We start from the raw sequence: 17,901 nt of genomic DNA, 5'->3' as shown, positions 1-17,901 counted from the left end.
ATAATCTCCTTTGGCCAATTTCATAAACGAATTTGAATTTTCTTCTCAAAATGTCTTTATACTGAGGTCTCGGATAACTCCAAAGAGTTCTTGGCAGATATATAAAATGATATAAACATATATACTTAAAATGTGCTCCTCATAGAACTGGATTTTTTCATTTCAGAGTTTTTTTTGAAAGCCTGATTGATTCAATCGTTGAACTTTAATGTTCGCCAGTCAATCAATTATCAGTATTCGTTTTACTCCTTGACTAGTGAAAATAATTTTCACGTATGTTTAATGCGTCTAGTGTACCCCGTACTCCCGTCAGTGTTCCTCCCCCCCATGCATTGAAGGATGGCTGATAGAATGCAAGAGGTACCATTGGTGGTTGCTCAACAACCTACCCGCTTCTTTACAGCTATTAATTAATCCAGTTTGAATTCATCCGATTCACAATTGGCCGGAGCGCAGCGACTATAGTCCTTCTTAATTACCAACAAAAAAAATACAATACAACCACACAAGCCAGACCAACTGACCACAGCTGTCTGCTTTACAACTCACATAAGCTGCTGTTTACCCAATTTTTATCCCAATTCAAACATATGGCTCCTCTTGGCCCAAAATTTCCCAAACAATTTCAGCAGCCCCCCTGCGCAGAGGTAAACAATGGAAGAGCTTACCGTGTGCAGGATCCGTCTCTCTCCTGTGTTCTTTTAAATTTGGGGAAGCCGGAAGAAGCCGTCAGCTGTGCTCCACTAACAGAGATCAACTGTAATGGTAGGAACAAAATCCCACCTGCCGGCTTGTTTCAGCTGATGTCGGTTGTCGGGGCACAGAGGACACGCTCCGCCGAGATCCAGATGCAAACTCTGACAAATTCGGGGTCACCATTATGTTGTGGAGAAATTAGAGTCGAATCCCGCGTTGGTCAGCCGTCCATTGGGGAGTTTATTGAACAAACCGTCACAGCAAATGTGCATACAGAATGTACAAAATGTCCGACGAGCTCATTTTGGGACACCCTTTTATACCGTTTTATCATAACAAGTGTACGTGGCCCTCTCTGGAGGCGCCAAGCTTTCGCAGTTTATCATAAACACGCTCATTCTAACTATCAACAATATTCATATGAACCAGTCAACAAGGCCCAGGATGTAACTAGGCCAGAAGTCATGAGCATGTCATGACATCCTTCTCCCACACTGATTATTCAGCTTTCATGTCAGGGCTCTTATCCATCAGGAAATGTGTTTTTAGGTGGGCGGAGCCTTCGAGCATTGTTCTCCTTTCAAAGTAACACAATACACTACAGACATACTGCCACCTTACTGTATGAATATTACTGAAATAACAAAGAGCTGAACTGAAGCCCAAACCCTGGTGTTTGTCCAGTCTGAAACTTACATTTTTCCATCAACTTCCTGGATCACCTGAAACTAACACACTGACGTGCTGCAAACTAAAAACAGCTGAATGAGGACATAATGTAAATGTTGGTCATCATTCAAAGAGAAATGTGGGATCAGGAGGTTTTTGTATTGAGCAGCAGTGATATGTTACACTGTGGTAACTAGCAGCACAGAAGTAAACTGCACTGCTGTTCAGGCTGAGTCCTTCAGTTGTTAATGTGCAGGTTGCTCCTTTATTTACACCTCCTTCAATCTTCACATTCACTCCTTTCTCTACATTAGTGAGTCAGAATGGGTGAATGGCTCAGTGCCCGAATGGTAGGACTCGTTTCAAGAAGCTTCTACACAGGGTCTACAACTCCTGTGCGCTTGATCGTTGGGGTCTTCCCAGTCCACACACTCGTTTTAATTCACCAATTTCTGAAACACCCTATCTTACATCCCCCTTTTTCTATTCCAAACCCCAATATTAAGATTAAGATCCAATTTATTGGTCACGCATACACACAAAATTTGTCCTCCGTTTTTAACCCATCCAGGTTGGCACTTGTTGACATACATGCACATGCACATGCACATGCACATGCACATGCACATGCACATGCACATGCACATGCACATGCACATGCACATGCACATGCACATGCACAGGGTCACACACTCAGAGACAGATGCCAACCTGGAGCGGTGGGCAGCCATGAAGTGCCCGGGGAGCATGGGGGTACAGTGCCTTTCTCAAGGGCAACTCAGCCGTGACAAGGAGGAGGACTGACACCCCTCCAGCTATCAGTCCACCAATCTTTTTTTTTTTATTTGAGTGGCGAGAGTGGGAATCGAACCGCCAACTTTCCGGTTATTGGATGACCACTGAGCGATGGCCTCCCCAAATATGCAAAACCACTTTAGATCTGTGTACTATCACAGTAAAATATCTTCAAATGGCGACCCACCTCATGAAAGCATGAAAAAAAGAGAGAACAAAAAAGAAAAGAAAAAAGAAGCTGGCCCTGTCCTTATGCCGTGTCCTTCTTTTGAGGAAACACTTTATTTATTTACAGTCGAACCACCGACGCGGACAATTTTACGGACTCTTCCCATGAGGATAACACTTTAGAAGACAACCTAAAGTGTTATCCTCAATGGTGTCCTGTCTGGGCTACCCAGTAAGGCCCTTGACAGGTTGCAGTATGTCCAAAACTAGCTGACAGGGTGCTAACTCACACCAAGCCCTGGCAGCACATCACCCCCATCCTGAAGCAACTTCACTGGCTCCCAGTCAAAGCACGCATCACCTATAAAATCCTTCTCTTGACCTACAAATCTCTCCACTCACTTGCACCTAAGTACATCTCTGATCTCCTCCGCGGCTTCTGCGCTCCTCAGACAAGGACCTACTTTCCGTTCCTCGCACCCAACTAAAAACATATGGAGATAGGGCCTTCTGTTCAACTGCCCCTACCCTATGGAACAATCTGCCACTTCACATCCGTTCTGCCCCCTCTCTACTACAGTTCAAAAAGAATCTAAAAACACATCTCTTCTCCATGTCCTACTCTTCTTAAACCCACCCCTCCAGCCCTACCCTTCCCCCCTTCTTTTCTTTTGTTAAAGCGACCTTGGGTACCTTGAAAGGCGCTATATAAGTCCAAGTTATTATTATTATTATTATAACCTCTCACAGGGTTTCTTTTATTTGTTCGAATTAAACCTATTGTAGGACACTCGTGTTCTTTCCCTATGTGAGACTATGTGTTTTTATACTTTACGTGTGACCATTCAATAAAACAAACAAACAGTAAATTTATGCTTTGATTTTTACTGATCAGGGGACATCTTAATTCAGACAACTCAATTTAGCTTGTCCAATGTGCAGAAATTTCACATATATTCATATATAAGAGGTTTTTCTGCTCACCTTTTTTTTCAGGCGCCTCGAATTGTCTGAACAAAGGGTCCCCCTCGATCGGCTCCGGCAGTCCTCCCTCGGAGTCAGCCAATCCGGGTGTCACGGCACCAGCTGTTAGCCTGATTCGTTTATTGGAAGCCCAAGAACAAGCTGGAGCAGTCTTAAGTTAAACAAAGTATTTATTAGTGGTCACAAGTCAAGTATCAGCGCTGGACTTCGACAGACAGAGTTCTCGCATGAAATCCGTCCGACCAAGTCCCGAGATCCGGAAACATTTCATATTTATGGTCACCCTTATCTCAGAGGTTGTACCTACACTTGACAACGCATCATTGAACATTTACCCATGATGTGAGCAGGCCATCCACCGTCTTCGTCATGTTCTTTGGATGTGATAAGCAATGTGTGTGTGTGTGTGTTGTTTCAGGCATGCATCTACTGCATCAGACCTATCTGTCCTAAGAGCCGCTTTTTCTGACCCAGTTATTTTATCCCGCTACGTCATCTTAAAGTCTTGGACATACATTGCGTTTGTATGAGCAGAGTGTACACGTACAAACTAGGAACATAAATTATTTAGCTGAACTACAGAATATGAATACATAAAGTCTAAGAATAAAGCCCATTTATAACAGTTACTTGTATCACTTAAGCTCTGAATAAAGCACCTGTGATATATATTTTTCTGCATCTTTCTGACCCGGTATATTTTAAGCTCCCATTTACATCACAGCACATCTGGCTATTAGGTAAACGTGGTACAGGTTAATAGCCCCCAGGACGTTGGCCACCTGCACTACATCTGGACACAATAGTTTGTATGTCAGTTAATGGTTAGTAGTTAATGGCTTATTCACATTCACATTCTCCTATTGTCAAAGAAACTACACTTAAGCACTCAGAGGAATTTTGATATGGTCTACATTATGTAAACCAGGTACAGGCCCATCCTGGTTAATAGCCCCCAGGATGTTGGCCACCTGCACTACATCTGGACACAATAGTTTGTATGTCAGTTATTGGCTTATTCACATTCTCCTATTGTCAAAGAAATTACATCTGTAAGCACTCAGAGGAATTTTGATATGGTCTAAGTGTAGCTTACACTTAAGCTCTGAATAAAGCAACTGTGTATTGTTTAGTTAAACCAAGCTCTTTATTAAAAAAGACAAAAGTACAAAGTACAAAAGTAAACCGAAAAATCACTTTGGTGGTTGAGCTGCATTCCGGCCCGCGAACGCCTGTACAAGCGGGCCCAGCACTCCCAGAAAGCCTTGGTTGAAGTCAGCAGCAGCAGCAGCCGCAGCCTCTTCCTGCCTTTCTTGCTGCCTTGCTTCCCGTTCTTGCCTCCTTGATTCTTTTGTGTCCTCAGAAGCAACTGGAAGTGGCGTTCACGCTGTGTCAGCATCCTCTCTTGGTTCCTCTCGTCAGCTCCCATCATGTCACGCAGGACATTGCTGTTTTCCTGAAACAGGCTCCTTTTTCTCTTGCCTAAACAAAATGAAGGAAAATATAAATGAGAGGTAGTTGACCAAAGTGGCGAAAATATAGTACAGAAAGACTTTTAAATAGAAGCTGCATGGTGTGCCATTTCTTTATTCTTACCAGAACGTGGAGTGGTAGCAGGAGTTGCCTCAGATGCGACAGGTGTCGACGCCAGTGTTGGTGCCGGTGGAATAGCAGCTGTTGCCTCAGCTGCAGATTGCGATTCAAATGTCGGTTCTGAAGCCTGCGGGATTGGAGGATCTTCGCTGACCCCAGCAACCGAACACTCATCGGTTGCACAAACCAAGTCTTGAGGGAAAAAAAATAAAAAGTGTGAACATACGAAAGCATACACGTAACCGCATAGGTGAGACACTGTGCTAGCCTTCCAAAACAGCGTTGTTTGCTAGTTCACTCAGAACAACTTACATGAGACACCTGTGTAACTTAGACAAGTTAAATACTGAACATGTATTTGTTAAGATATAAGCGTTGCACCAAGGGGATAAGAACAACACTTACCATTTTCCATCGCCTCCAACAAAGATGTCGCCGTATCCACGCCACTCTCCTTCCCCCGGTTCGCCGGGCGGTGCCCGTAAATGCCGTCCATTTGGTCGAACCACTTCCATGTCTTTCGGTTTGACCCATTCCGGATGGTTGTGGTCCTTTACCTTGCCGGTAATCGCTCTTCAGCTTCTTCAGTTTGTCTCGGCACTGCTGAGAATTCCGGTGATAGCCATGGCTAGCCATCAGCTTGGCTATATCCTGGAACACCTTCTCATTTCTTGTTGCTCCGTCCAGTTCCTTCTGTATGCGGTCCTCGGCCACCACACACAGAAAGGTCTGCACCTCGCTCATGGTCCATGGGTTGGCTTTCCTTTTCTGGTCTTCCATCTTCGCAATTCTGTTTATTCTCTGTTGCTCTCGCAGGTGTGTTTTCATACGGCGGGTGATTATTTAAAGCTCCCCGAGCTTTGTTGCGTGTATGACGTCATTTCACCTGACCAATCAGTGGACAGCACTGATCACGTGACGTTTTAGTACCGACTAGACCCACCTCTGAAGAAGGTACTAGCCGCTACTAAAAATCGTAACGGGTCCCACCTTCAACCCGCAATGGAAAAGCTCCCAATCAGGGTAGAGTCGTACCGTGTAGAGCCTTACCAGTACGAAAATGTTCGGTGGAAAAGGGGTAGGGCTGGGCGATATGGAAAAAAATGTTATCACGATATGTTTTTCCATATTGATCGATCTCGATTCTTATCACGATATGTAGTTTTTGCAGATGCTGCCAGTGTGAGGGACATCCTGAAGCTTAAGAAACAAGAGATTCACTGAAACTTTATAATAAAGTTTAATAACATAAAAAAATGCCTTCCAATAATGAGCACAAAATGCTTTCGCTCATACAGAATTAAAAAAAAAAAAAAATTAAATAATAACAATCTCAAATATTTGTTGAGGCAGTACAAAACCAAACTCTGGGAAGTATGCTGTCTGTAAGCATTTGCTGTGTAGAGCCCACTCCTCGTCAATGAAATGAATCGTGAGACTCATATATGGCTCCGATGTACGGCTAGACCATAGATCGGTGGTGGTGGCAAAGTATTTAATATCATTCAGATGAATTTCCACCTTACGACGGCATTCATCCTAAACCTGTGGCATCGCCGTCCGAGAAAAGTATTTTCTACCAGGGAGCACGTACCTGGGGTCTAACACTTTGATCAGTTTCCAGAAGCCTTCTTTTTCCACTGTGTTCAGGGGCATCATATCTTTAGCGAGGCAATAAGTGATAGCGCTCGTTATAGTTTTGCTCCGCTTTGACTGTTTTTCATACGGGGCAATGGCTGCAAAGCACGACTAGATGGATTGTTGTTTATTGATGCTACCGGGCGACGTGTGTGTGTAGCTTAGCTGTGTGTGTGGTTGTGCCTGCTTGAGCCCGCAGTGTCACACTCTCTGTGTAGTTAGTGGGGTGGTGCCGTTTCAGGTGATTGAAAAGGTTAGTCGTATTCCCCGTCCTGAATGGTACTACCCACCGGCATATTTTGCAGACCGGCTTCGCCTGTTCCTGGTCGCTTTTGCCATAACCAAACCATGTCCACACAGCTGACGTGGTGTGACCTTTTTTATCAACAATGTCTTCGAGTAAGGTGTCGCTTTCACGTTCGCCAATAGTTTCACGGTCCTCAACTTCATTTTCGCTCATTTTTTACTTCTTTCCCTTTCTCCCTCTGTCTTAGTCTCACTCTGTTTGCAATGGTAGCCACGCTGCTCGCTCGTGGGCGTGTCCTACCGGCATACAGCAGCCGGCAAACTGATACTGGTGTTGTTGCGCGGCGCCCAGGCCTACTTTTTAAAATGTCATATCGAATAATAAGTCCCAAGCATATTATCGAAATTGATCAAAATTTTATCGCGATCCCGAACCGAGATCAAATTATCGCCCTGCCCTAAAAAAGGGCATAAGGTGCCAGACTCAAGGCTTCATTCCTTCTTTAGCACAGGGACTTTTGGTCTACCAAAGGAGACGAGGGTTCAAATTCCACTCCTGACATTAATTCCATGCTTAAATCTTCCTTGCATATTAGAAGACCATGAAGAAAGCCATGTCAGGCCATGGTGAAAAAGGGCATTTATCTCTGAAGACGGGCCTTCAGTTCCTCCCATTAACATACACAATTCTGATGTGCGATGAGGCAGTTCTCCTGCAACATTAAGCTCTTTTCCACTAGTACTTACTCACAACCACCTCAATGTGGGTGGGGTCGTTATAGCAAGGAGGTCCAAAAGTCCTGTGATGTCAGTTTTATGTGACACAAACATGACACAACAATTTAGGACATCGAGGCGAAGGTTTACCTGCTGCTTGGTCTATGTCTTTGCGTCTAGCAATCCACCTCGTTGACGATCACAGAATACATAAAATCCAACTGTTGCTGTTGCCGGTTCTTGTTAAGGAGTAGCTTTCATGACTCATCAAGTGACATCACTCCCTGGCCAATCAGTTGCCTGCAGTCTCTAGATGTCACATTTTCGGCTCGACTCAACTCGACCCCGACCGAGTAGGTGCTAAAAATGTACCACCTGGTGCCAGGAGGTATTACCTCATGGAAAACCCTAACAGCTGAGTGGGATCCAGTCGAGTGGAGTAGGCAGAGGTTGAAAAGGGAGGAATGTGTTCCGATGTCATTCTAAATTTCAGAAAGTTTACTTAGACTTGTTTTATCTCTTCTTTTTTTTCGGAAGGCATGTTTTAGAACATGCGATTAGCCCGGCTAGCTCAGTCGGTAGAGCATGAGACTCTTAATCTCAGGGTCGTGGGGTCGAGCCCCATGTTGGGCGTAGCAGTTTTAATAATCAACAGATGTTTGATCCAGCACTTAAAGTCAAACTTCAGCTCTGTTACCACCATCACAGCGTCCTCACTGGTGCCTCTTTGAATGATCACAAACCTCCTGAAATGCACAATATGAATCAAAAACATTCAAACTTGCGCAAGAGCATTATGTTTACCTTTCTTTGTGCTCATGTCATTTCTGTATTCCCTTTTTGCTCAAGTATGATCATTCACTTTAAAACAAAAGAAGGAAAATCTGAATAACGACCCATGGCCTCTGGCCCTCTCTTGCATTCATTACTCATCCAGTGACATCACTCCCTGGCCAATCAGTGGCCTGCAGTCTGCAGACGTCACATTTTCGGCTCGACTCAACTCGAATCCCTGCCGTGTAGGTGCTAAAAATGTACCTGCTACCAGCTGTTACTCCCTCATGGAAGACCCTAAAACATGAGTCGAATATAGTCAAGTGGAGTAGCGTTTTGCATTTTGGTTCACGTTTGTCGTATTTTACACAGTCAGGGAAGTAATGGTGTCAGGATGGCCGAGCGGTCTAAGGCGCCAGACTCAAGGCTTCCTTCCTTCCTTACCACAGGGACTTCTGGTCTCCATTAAGGAGATGTGGGTTCAAATCCCACTCCTGACATTAATTTCATGCTTAAATCTTACTTGCATATGTTGTGGAGAAAAGGAGTCGAATACGCGTCGGTCAGCCTTCCATAGGGGAATTTATTGAACAAGCCGTCACAGCAAATATGCGTACAGAATGTTCACTGATCTCCAAAGAACTCATTTTGCGACACCCTTTTATACTGCCTTGGATCATAACAAGCGTACGTGGCCCTCTCTGGAGGCGCCTAGCTTTCGCCGTAATCATAAACAAGCTCATTCTAACTATCAACAATATTCATATGAACCAGTCAACAAGGCAAACGATGTAATTAGGCCATGTCATGAGGACTGTCATGACATTCCTCTCCCACATAGTCCCCCCTGAAATCACTTATCAGTGATTTAATAAAGAAATAATCTAAAATGAAAGAAAATCATCCCATATAGTTAGTTGAGAATTAATTAATAATCAACACTAAATTATTCTAATCTCACTCTCTACACTCTCAATCCACGGGAACATTTTGAATAAATGAAAAGGAATATATATATGTACCCGAATCACATTACATGATTAAATGAATTCGACAATAACACAAATTTCAACATCGCCATCACACTTGTCCACTGTTCGCAGTGCATAGGAGCGAAAAACCCACCGGCTGCTACTTTCGTAACTCATGTTCTTATTTTGGGAAAACTCACCTACGGCCCCACCCCACTTGGCGACCGACCACTTTACCAAAGGTCGCACTCCCGAACAGTTGACTAACACAACTGGCAATGGATATATTAGTGATTAGTTCTAATTGATAATACACATAGAATGAATACACCACCATCAAATTAATTAATCACTGTTTTGTACCAAGTACAATACATAAAATGATGGATTATCACACAACAATAGTAATAAAATGCAATGTAATGTGGCTTTTCCAGTCCTGTCCCATCTCCCGTACTCTGGTGTCGTCTGCTCCTGGCCGAACATCCATCCGGCTGGGTCTGGAACTGCTAAGCTAACTCTGGGAGGAGAGGTCGCCAGTACGTCACTCCCAATTAAAGAGGTCTTCAGCATCTCTTCTCCCTGTCAGGCTATACTTGGTTCCACCCTCTAGGAAAGAAACTTGTGAACCGTCCGTTGGTAACCTTCACTCGTTGGCCAGCTCTTCCATGCGTTGGTCCTCAGACCCGGTCTGGCATGGTCATCTGCCTCCAGATTCCTTCCACTGTTTGTTTGAACATCACTTGCAGCAAACACCTTCTCAGAATGGGTATAATGCAACACACCAATAGGGAGACCATTATCACTATCAACAATATAGCTATTCCCGCTTTAACTGTCATCGCTCCCCCTTCTCCCAAAATCCCAAGCAGACCAGTCCACCGCCATCCACCCCCACCAGCATTACTCTCCAGCTCCTCTTTCCGTTCTCTGATCTTCTTCATGGCCGTTGTAAACGTTCTATCAGCTGCCGTGTTCCCAGGTACAAATGTACAACATTTTCCCCAACCATCTGGTAAACACCACTTTTCCCTCTAATATTCATTCTAAAACTTGTCTGTTCTACCAAGCCATCATACTCGTCTCATGTAGTTGTTCTCCAAAGGCTACAAGCCCTTTACTCTTGTAGTTACGAATTCTCTGTTGGTTGTAGTATATGTAATTAATCCACTCCCCATTTTGTTAATTGTGATCCACGACAAAATAGACTCAAATCCAGCCGCAATCTCACTGCGTGCTTTGAACTCGAAAGGAACCCCTCTCGGCTGCCCTATTGTATCCAAGTAAACGTGCTTATCCATGATGTAGTTACCACTAAATCTTTTAACTCTCCCTTTTTCCACATCCAAACCCCAGTAACTCGTTTACGTTGTCATACACTAACACAAACGATGTTTTCATCCTCACAAGTGCACACAGACCTATCCACCTGTTGGGTAACACATTCAACAAAACATCATCTCCACACATCCAGTAACTATCAGCTATTGGGTGTGTCTGATCCCCAAACAGGTAGAGAGTCGGAATTGTCATTTCTATATCTTCACATTTTTGATCCAAAGGAACCGGATTTTCAAACCAATGGCAATTTTAGGTAGTGGCCAAGGGTTGCCAGGGCCACCACTGAAATGTCATTGGTCACCCCGATGGCCACCCTAAATCTGATAGGTAATTGATCAAGTTCGTCCACACAACAAACAAGAGAAACGCTGTCAGTCAATGGTGATGGCTGGCTGACGGATCAGTTTTACATTTTGAACTAACACAATAATGGTCGGACTGATGCTGCAGAGAGCTGATTTCTGATCAGTTTTTCGAGTGACCATGCAGGTCTGGGCGGCTATGGCTTATTTTATCGTTCAACATCTGGATACCCTGCTCAGTAGAGCCAACGCGAGATGAACACTGCCTGTCACCTGCAGCTCGCGCGAAACAGGATCAGAGAGCCCGCATTCATTAACTGGATTTATCGGATTCATACAATAAGGTATGGTAATATAATGATTTATGTTGTAATTTTCTCTGAGTGTGCAGGGGAACTCTATTCAGCAAACTTTATGTAAGAGGAACAGCTAAAAGACGAGAGGAGGGCACACGTTTTAGCTACAACCGCAGCCTGCAAACCAGTTAGCCAGTTTCTTTTTTGTTGTTGCTAACAGGATAAATTGAATATGAAACCTTTCAGGACAGGAGCAGCATACGTTTCTCGAAAGTTGGGTACTTTCATGAGTAGGATACAGACAGCAGTAGGCTAGCAGCTAATTTATCCTGCTGTATGTCAAAACCTAGCACATGAAGTGAACGTTTGAAGCCGGACTCTGAAGTTGTGGTGACTTTGACAGTGAGGAGCCTCTTGTCCGTGTCTTCAACCTATTTGAAGAAGTAACAACTATAGTTTAAGTAAAGTTGGAGTGAATCATTGAAGTGAAGTCCAGATCACGGTCACCAGCCCCCTGTAACCCACAGCGCAGGTCTACTTCAGAGTGTGACTTCACCCACCCATAAACATGCGGTACATATTTGACCACAAATGTATATCGTAATCCTGTTGTTCAAACGCAGCGAAAATAAATTGTCATTCACACAATATCATGATACATTCATCAAAGTGTAATATGGTTTCGAAACGTTTATAATTCCTCTTAGATAGAAGGCGCTGTACAAAATAAAAGTATTGTAACAACCCAAAATTAAGGTAAAAGCACACGGACTGGCTTGTTTCCTCCTCTCCCTGTCAATCACTGGACCGCAGGTCATGTCACTCAGGTGTGGGCTGGTGATTGGGGGAGAGGAGTGGGCGTGGGCAGGTCTGGTGCTCTCCTGGGGTTGGTTGTGGAGCAGGACTGAGAATCACCCGTGTTCTGTGATTGTACTGCTAGTGTAAAACTTAATAAAGAGCAGTTCGGCAACCGCCGGTCTCAGAGCCTCTGTGAAGTCATTACAGTATTATCATTATTATTATTATTATTTTCAAGCCAGTTCGGGTCTCATTCATGAAACGGATTTGCACAAGAAAATCTCCAGATAACCACTAGCTACGTTTTACCTCATGTCACGGTTAGCCACAAGATAGCTTTTCAAGCCAGTTCGGTAACTAGATAGCTGGCGCTACCTAACTGAAAAACTTTGATAACTAGCTAGCTACTGGCTAGCCTTTGACATATTGAGCTGAAACCAATTGAAGTTGTGGCATTTCATATCATTTTTGTTTTCGTTCTTAAAAAGTCTGCTAGTTGGCGTTGGCTAATATGCTAGTGGTGGCTAAGGCTAGCAGAATTTCCGTGTTTTTTGGAACCATACAGGAGTTTTTCAGCTCTTAAACTCATCAAAAATCAACTGCGTTCAACTACGTCAGAGAACAGACTCACAGGTTTAGCAATTCTCAGTTTGAGATTGAGTCTAAACGTGCAAAAAAATTAGATTTGGATGAGTTTGTTAAGAGATTTACTGCACAGCACAGCAATCGTCACATACAGCTTCTGTAAATTTGATACTGAATAGCAATCAGTTGATTTACATATTTTGTTATTGTTAATGGGGGGAAAACATTTCTGCTGCTACAATAATCCCAAGGGAAACACTGTTTTAATATACTAAAAAGTGGAATGCTCATGTATGTAGACCAAATATTGAATTTATCACACTTGGGTGTTGAAAAAAACTGTTGTATATGGGCTCACATAAAGTACAAAGTACGATGGGCTTCCTAAAAGAATTGCCACCCTACAATATATGCCTGCCACCCCTCTACCACCCCATGTATAAATCTCTAGAATCGCCACTGTTCCAAACCACACAGGTGTCCTGATAAATATTGGTTTCATATTTGCGTATGGAAACCAAGATAAAACCCATGTGACATTGCATTTAACGGTAGTGTTACCTACGTGAGTTCCACTGTCATTAGTAAATCCACCACTCGTAAAGCATTCAAATTCACCATCGTAATCTACTTTATAATCAGTCGGAGGCCTATCCTGTGATGTACTATGATTAAATTCAGCACAAGAAGACTCCAATTTGTGGCCCTTATTTTGAAAACATTTATATAATTTATTTGGCCCACACATCAACCTGCACTTAATCCCACACATAGGAAACAATAACCCTTTATCCTCTTCCGATGTGAACCTACCTCCTCTGCATTCCCGTTGCTGGACCACCGCACCGTCCCTGAAGGTGTGTGGCTCTGACACAACAACAGGCAATGCTCCTGGAGCATGATTATTCTGTCCTGTAGTGCTAATGGTATCAAGTCCCCCTAGACCAGGGGTGTCAAACTCAATTGCACAGGGGGCCAAAATTCAAAACACACTTTAGGTCGCGGGCCGAACAGAATAAACATTTATTGAACACACTAAAACATAGTGTTTGAACGCAATTTGAACATAAATATGAATAAAAACAGACAGGAATGTTATTCTGGAATAAATAAACTTAAACTTTAAATAACTTAAAATATCTTGCTCTCCATAAAAATATCCATCCATTATCTATACCGCTGAATCCGTCGATCGGGTCGCGGGCGGGCTGGAGCCTATCCCAGCAGTCAATGGGCGAGAGGCGGGGTACACCCTGGACAGGCCGCCAGTCCATCGCAGGGCCACATAGAGACATACGAGACAAACAACCATGCACGCTCACACTCACTCCTAAGGACAATTTAGAGATGCCAATCAACCTAACATGCATGATTTTTTGGACAGTGGGAGGAAGCCGGAGTCCATAAAAATATATCCACTCAAAATTATACAAGTTAGAAATATGAACATGCTGCAAAAAACGCCTGAAAAAAAAAATTGTGACAGTGTTTGTGCTTTTAGTAAACATTAAAATAACAAATCAAAGCATTTGCATTTCTTTGCTTTTATGTCATTTTATATAAAAAAACTTAAATTTTAAATATCCCAGATGATTTTACTCTCCATAAAAATATCTCCTGTCAAAGTTATACAAATTAGAAATATGAACATGCTGCAAAACAAAACAAAACCTGGAAATGTAAATTAAAAAATTTATGCTTTTCAGCAATAACAAATCAAAACATTCAGTTTTCTTTGCTCTTATGCCATTTTATCAGAGCTGGATGCTTGGCATCTTTTTTTGGCAACAAGTTTGTTTATGTCTGGCGTGAGGTCCCGTGTTGTGGAGACTCTCAGGATGGACTGCAGGTGCTCATCAGTGAGACGACTCCTGTGTGCTGTTTTGTTTGTCTTCATCACTGAGAACAGCTTCTCACACAGATATGTGCTACCAAACATGCACAAGGTTCGAGCCGCATGTAGACGGAGCTGGGGCATTGCTGCGGGACTGGAGTGAATACACTCTGTGGGCCCTGCAGTGTCGTACTTTGCCTTCAGTGTCTCATTACACTGCAGCTCAATCAGCTCCATCTGAATCTGCACAGGTGCAGTTTCCACATTGACGGCAAATGGGTTGCGAAGCAACTCGAAATTCTTTTTTTGCTTTTCAAAGTCACCAAAGCGCCGCGCGAATTCCATGCGCAGTGCGCTCAGTTTATCAGCAAAGTGTGTATTTGGGAACACCGTTGTGCCGACTTGGTTCAGCATTACTTGGCAAAAGGGAAAGTGGGGCAAGTTGCACTGGTGCATTTGTGTCTCCCATAAAATCAACTTCACTTGAAATGCCTTCACTGCGTCATACATGTCAGTGATCATGCGGTCACATCCCTGGAGCTGGAGGTTTAAGGCATTGAGATGAGCTGTTATGTCAGCCAGAAACGCCAACTCACATTTCCACTTTTCATCCCGCAAAACGGTGGAGTCTTTTCCTTTACTGTCCATGAACTGACAGATTTCGTTGCTGAGCTCAAAAAATCTGTTGAGAACTTTTCCCCGACTTAGCCAGCGCACCTCTGTATGATAAGGAATGTCGGCAAACTCTGAATCTATCTCCCGCATAAAGGACTGAAATTGCCGGTGATTAAAACCTTTACTTCGGATAAAGTTTACGGTTTGCGTTACAGTGCTCATTACATGGTCCATCTTCAGGACTTTGCCACATAGTGCTTCCTGGCACTGCATGAAAAGAGGGATTTGTGGATGTATGTGGCCCCTTACATGTCCGCATACGTTAAGCCCCTGCATTTGCGGTGGTAAAAGTGAAAACTTGGCCCAAGTTGTCGCAAATTGACCTGGCAACTGCTCCCCCATGCCCCCCTCCCCTCCCCTACGGATGAACCGCGGATCGGGCGGATGACACGCCGAAAAATCGTATTTTAATTAAATTCGGGCGGGTTGCGGTTGAAACACCAAAAAAAACAAAAAAACCCATAATTTTCCAAAGGTAACGAACGAAAACATACATTACAAACAGTATAAAACAAAACCAGGTTTTAGATTTCCTGCGTAGGTCTTCTCGTTTGTTTGTGTCCGTTACTAAGGCCATTCGTGGCCTACAGTTAGCACATAGGACCCTAGTTCTACGTTGCTTGCTAGCAGTGTTGGGTGCGTTAAACCGTGTGGATTAAAGTGGAATAATTGCAAGAATCCTGTGATCAAGACAGCGTTTTAAGGTAGGCCATCTGGTTATTCATTTTGCCCGCCGTGGCATGTTGATTTGGGCTTAGACTATGTGCTTTGAAGTTGTTTTACATTCTCTGAAGTAGGTTGGGAACATTTGCGCTAAAGGATGGATTTATCGTGCTATGTAGACGGACTTTGTTGTCTAGATTCTTTAAAAAAAAATTGTACACTCAAAACGGTGTGCCCGTGCTCATCATGTTTTCCTTTTTTCTTGATGGAGTGTGAAATATAGCTGCAGATAGTATTTCAATGCAGACATGTCAAAACGACAGTGGAATGCACATTTTCAAGGTGATAGAAGGGTCGTGTGATGCTTGGAAATAGATCGGTTAAAGGATAAGACCGGTTTTTTGACATTGGGCCCTTGATTTCACATTATAACATGATGTTCTACTCACCCCTGCTTGTTGTTGGTCATTTGGAGCTGTTCCGAAGATATTCGAGAGGCGTCTGGCTGCTCTCTTGAGATATTCGGCCATGAAACGGTTTCCTATGGGCAAGTTTATACAGGCACAAACTATGCTGTTTATAATTTATTAATTACTCCACACTAGCACTGATAACGTGGAGGTGCGTCGCTTACTTAAAAAAATCCGGGTTACTAATTTTGAATTTTAGCCGAATGAATAAATAGGCAGCAGGTCTGTGGGCTGTCTGTGGCAGTAGCACGACGAGGACGTCAGTAACACCCACTTTACGACAAAAAAAATCAAAATTACAGTAACCCGGATTTTTTTAAGTAAGCGACGCACCTCCACGTTATCAGTGCTAGTGTAGAGTAATTAATAAATTATAAACAGCATAGTTTGTGCCTGTATAAGCTTGCCCATAGGAAACCGTTTCATGGCCGAATATCTCAAGAGAGCAGCCAGACGCCTCGCGAATATCTTCGGAACAGCTCCAAATGTTCAACAAGCAGGGGTGAGTAGAACATCATGTTATAATGTGAAATCAAGGGCCCAATGTCAAAAAACCGGTCTTATCCTTTAATCCGAAATGTAGAACTATATAGTTATATTCTGTATTAATGTTTCACATACAAGTGGGGAGACGTAGGGTATGCTAACCTGTGACTAGTGATAGTGTGAATGCCTTGGAAGGAATTCAATCGCTTGTGACGGCTGTGTGTCTTAAAGGTGTTCAATTTAGCTCCTGGGAGTGATTTTGACAGCACTATTATCCACTACATAGTAGTAGGCGGACTTATTGGCAAGACATAATGAACTACGCTGTTTGAAAAAGCCGATACAAATAGCCAAGGCACCTTCAATAGACCTACACCTATCGGCGGATGGCGGGCGGGTTCGGTTTTGAAAATCGGTGAAAAAATGTTTGTGCAAATGGATAGCGGGCGGATATATATTTTTTGCAGCGGTTGCGGATGGGAAAATACGTCATCCGCGCATCTCTAATGTAAATGCCAGTGATCAGGTCAGGAGCTGCCACAGTCATTTTCAAGTGGGGTGGGGTGAGGTGAGGTGGGGGGTGGGCAGGCCTGTTTCTACACGTTCACCATCACCTCCAACACCAGCCAAGTTTGTATGGAAGCAAATCGTAATCAAAATTCAAATTCAAATGCATTATCAGAAATGCTTTTTCATTTTAAGAATGTGGCTGCATTATTTGACTCATAAATAAAATTACTAATCAATCATCCTATTTGCATTTCAATTTTCTTCTTAAAGACTGCTCATTCTTTCACTTAATTCAAATGAAAAAGACAAAGACATTTGAAATTTAATTTTCAAAATATGCCTCAGCAAATAGATACCAAAATTCAATTTGAAATGTAAAAGTTGAAAATTCAAATGCATTATCAGAAATGCTTTTTCATTTTAAGAATGTGGCTGCATTATTTGACTCGTAAATAAAATTACTAATCAATCATCCTATTGCATTTCAATTTTCTTCTTCAAGACTGCACATTCTATGCCATAATCAAAAAGAAAACAAAGCGGACATTGCTTTTTCGTTTTCGTTGTCTGCATGCAAAATACTGCCCACAATTCGATAATGAAAAAGCAATCTGAGTGGCGCAGGAGAGTGACGTCACGCCTGCTGACCGTGCTACCCATCATGTAGGCTACGGTAGGGGGCGGTGTGCA

The 17,901-nt window shown here is 43.1% G+C and overlaps 2 non-coding genes across 2 annotated transcripts; both read left to right on the top strand.

Annotated features, from left to right (window-relative positions):
• Window positions 1-8,066: 8,066 nt before the first annotated feature.
• On the top strand, window positions 8,067-8,139 carry trnak-cuu (transfer RNA lysine (anticodon CUU)). Its single transcript has one exon. It is a non-coding gene; the product is annotated as a tRNA-Lys (tRNA).
• Window positions 8,140-8,668: 529 nt separating this feature from the next.
• Window positions 8,669-8,780, top strand: trnal-caa (transfer RNA leucine (anticodon CAA)). Its single transcript has 2 exons — window positions 8,669-8,706; window positions 8,734-8,780. It is a non-coding gene; the product is annotated as a tRNA-Leu (tRNA).
• The last annotated feature ends 9,121 nt before the right edge of the window (window positions 8,781-17,901 follow it).

This window comes from Odontesthes bonariensis, chromosome 17 (genome assembly GCF_027942865.1).
Source record: "Odontesthes bonariensis isolate fOdoBon6 chromosome 17, fOdoBon6.hap1, whole genome shotgun sequence".
In the NCBI taxonomy this organism is placed as follows: Eukaryota; Metazoa; Chordata; class Actinopteri; order Atheriniformes; family Atherinopsidae; genus Odontesthes; species Odontesthes bonariensis.
This window is presented reverse-complemented; position numbering and strand designations above follow the sequence as displayed.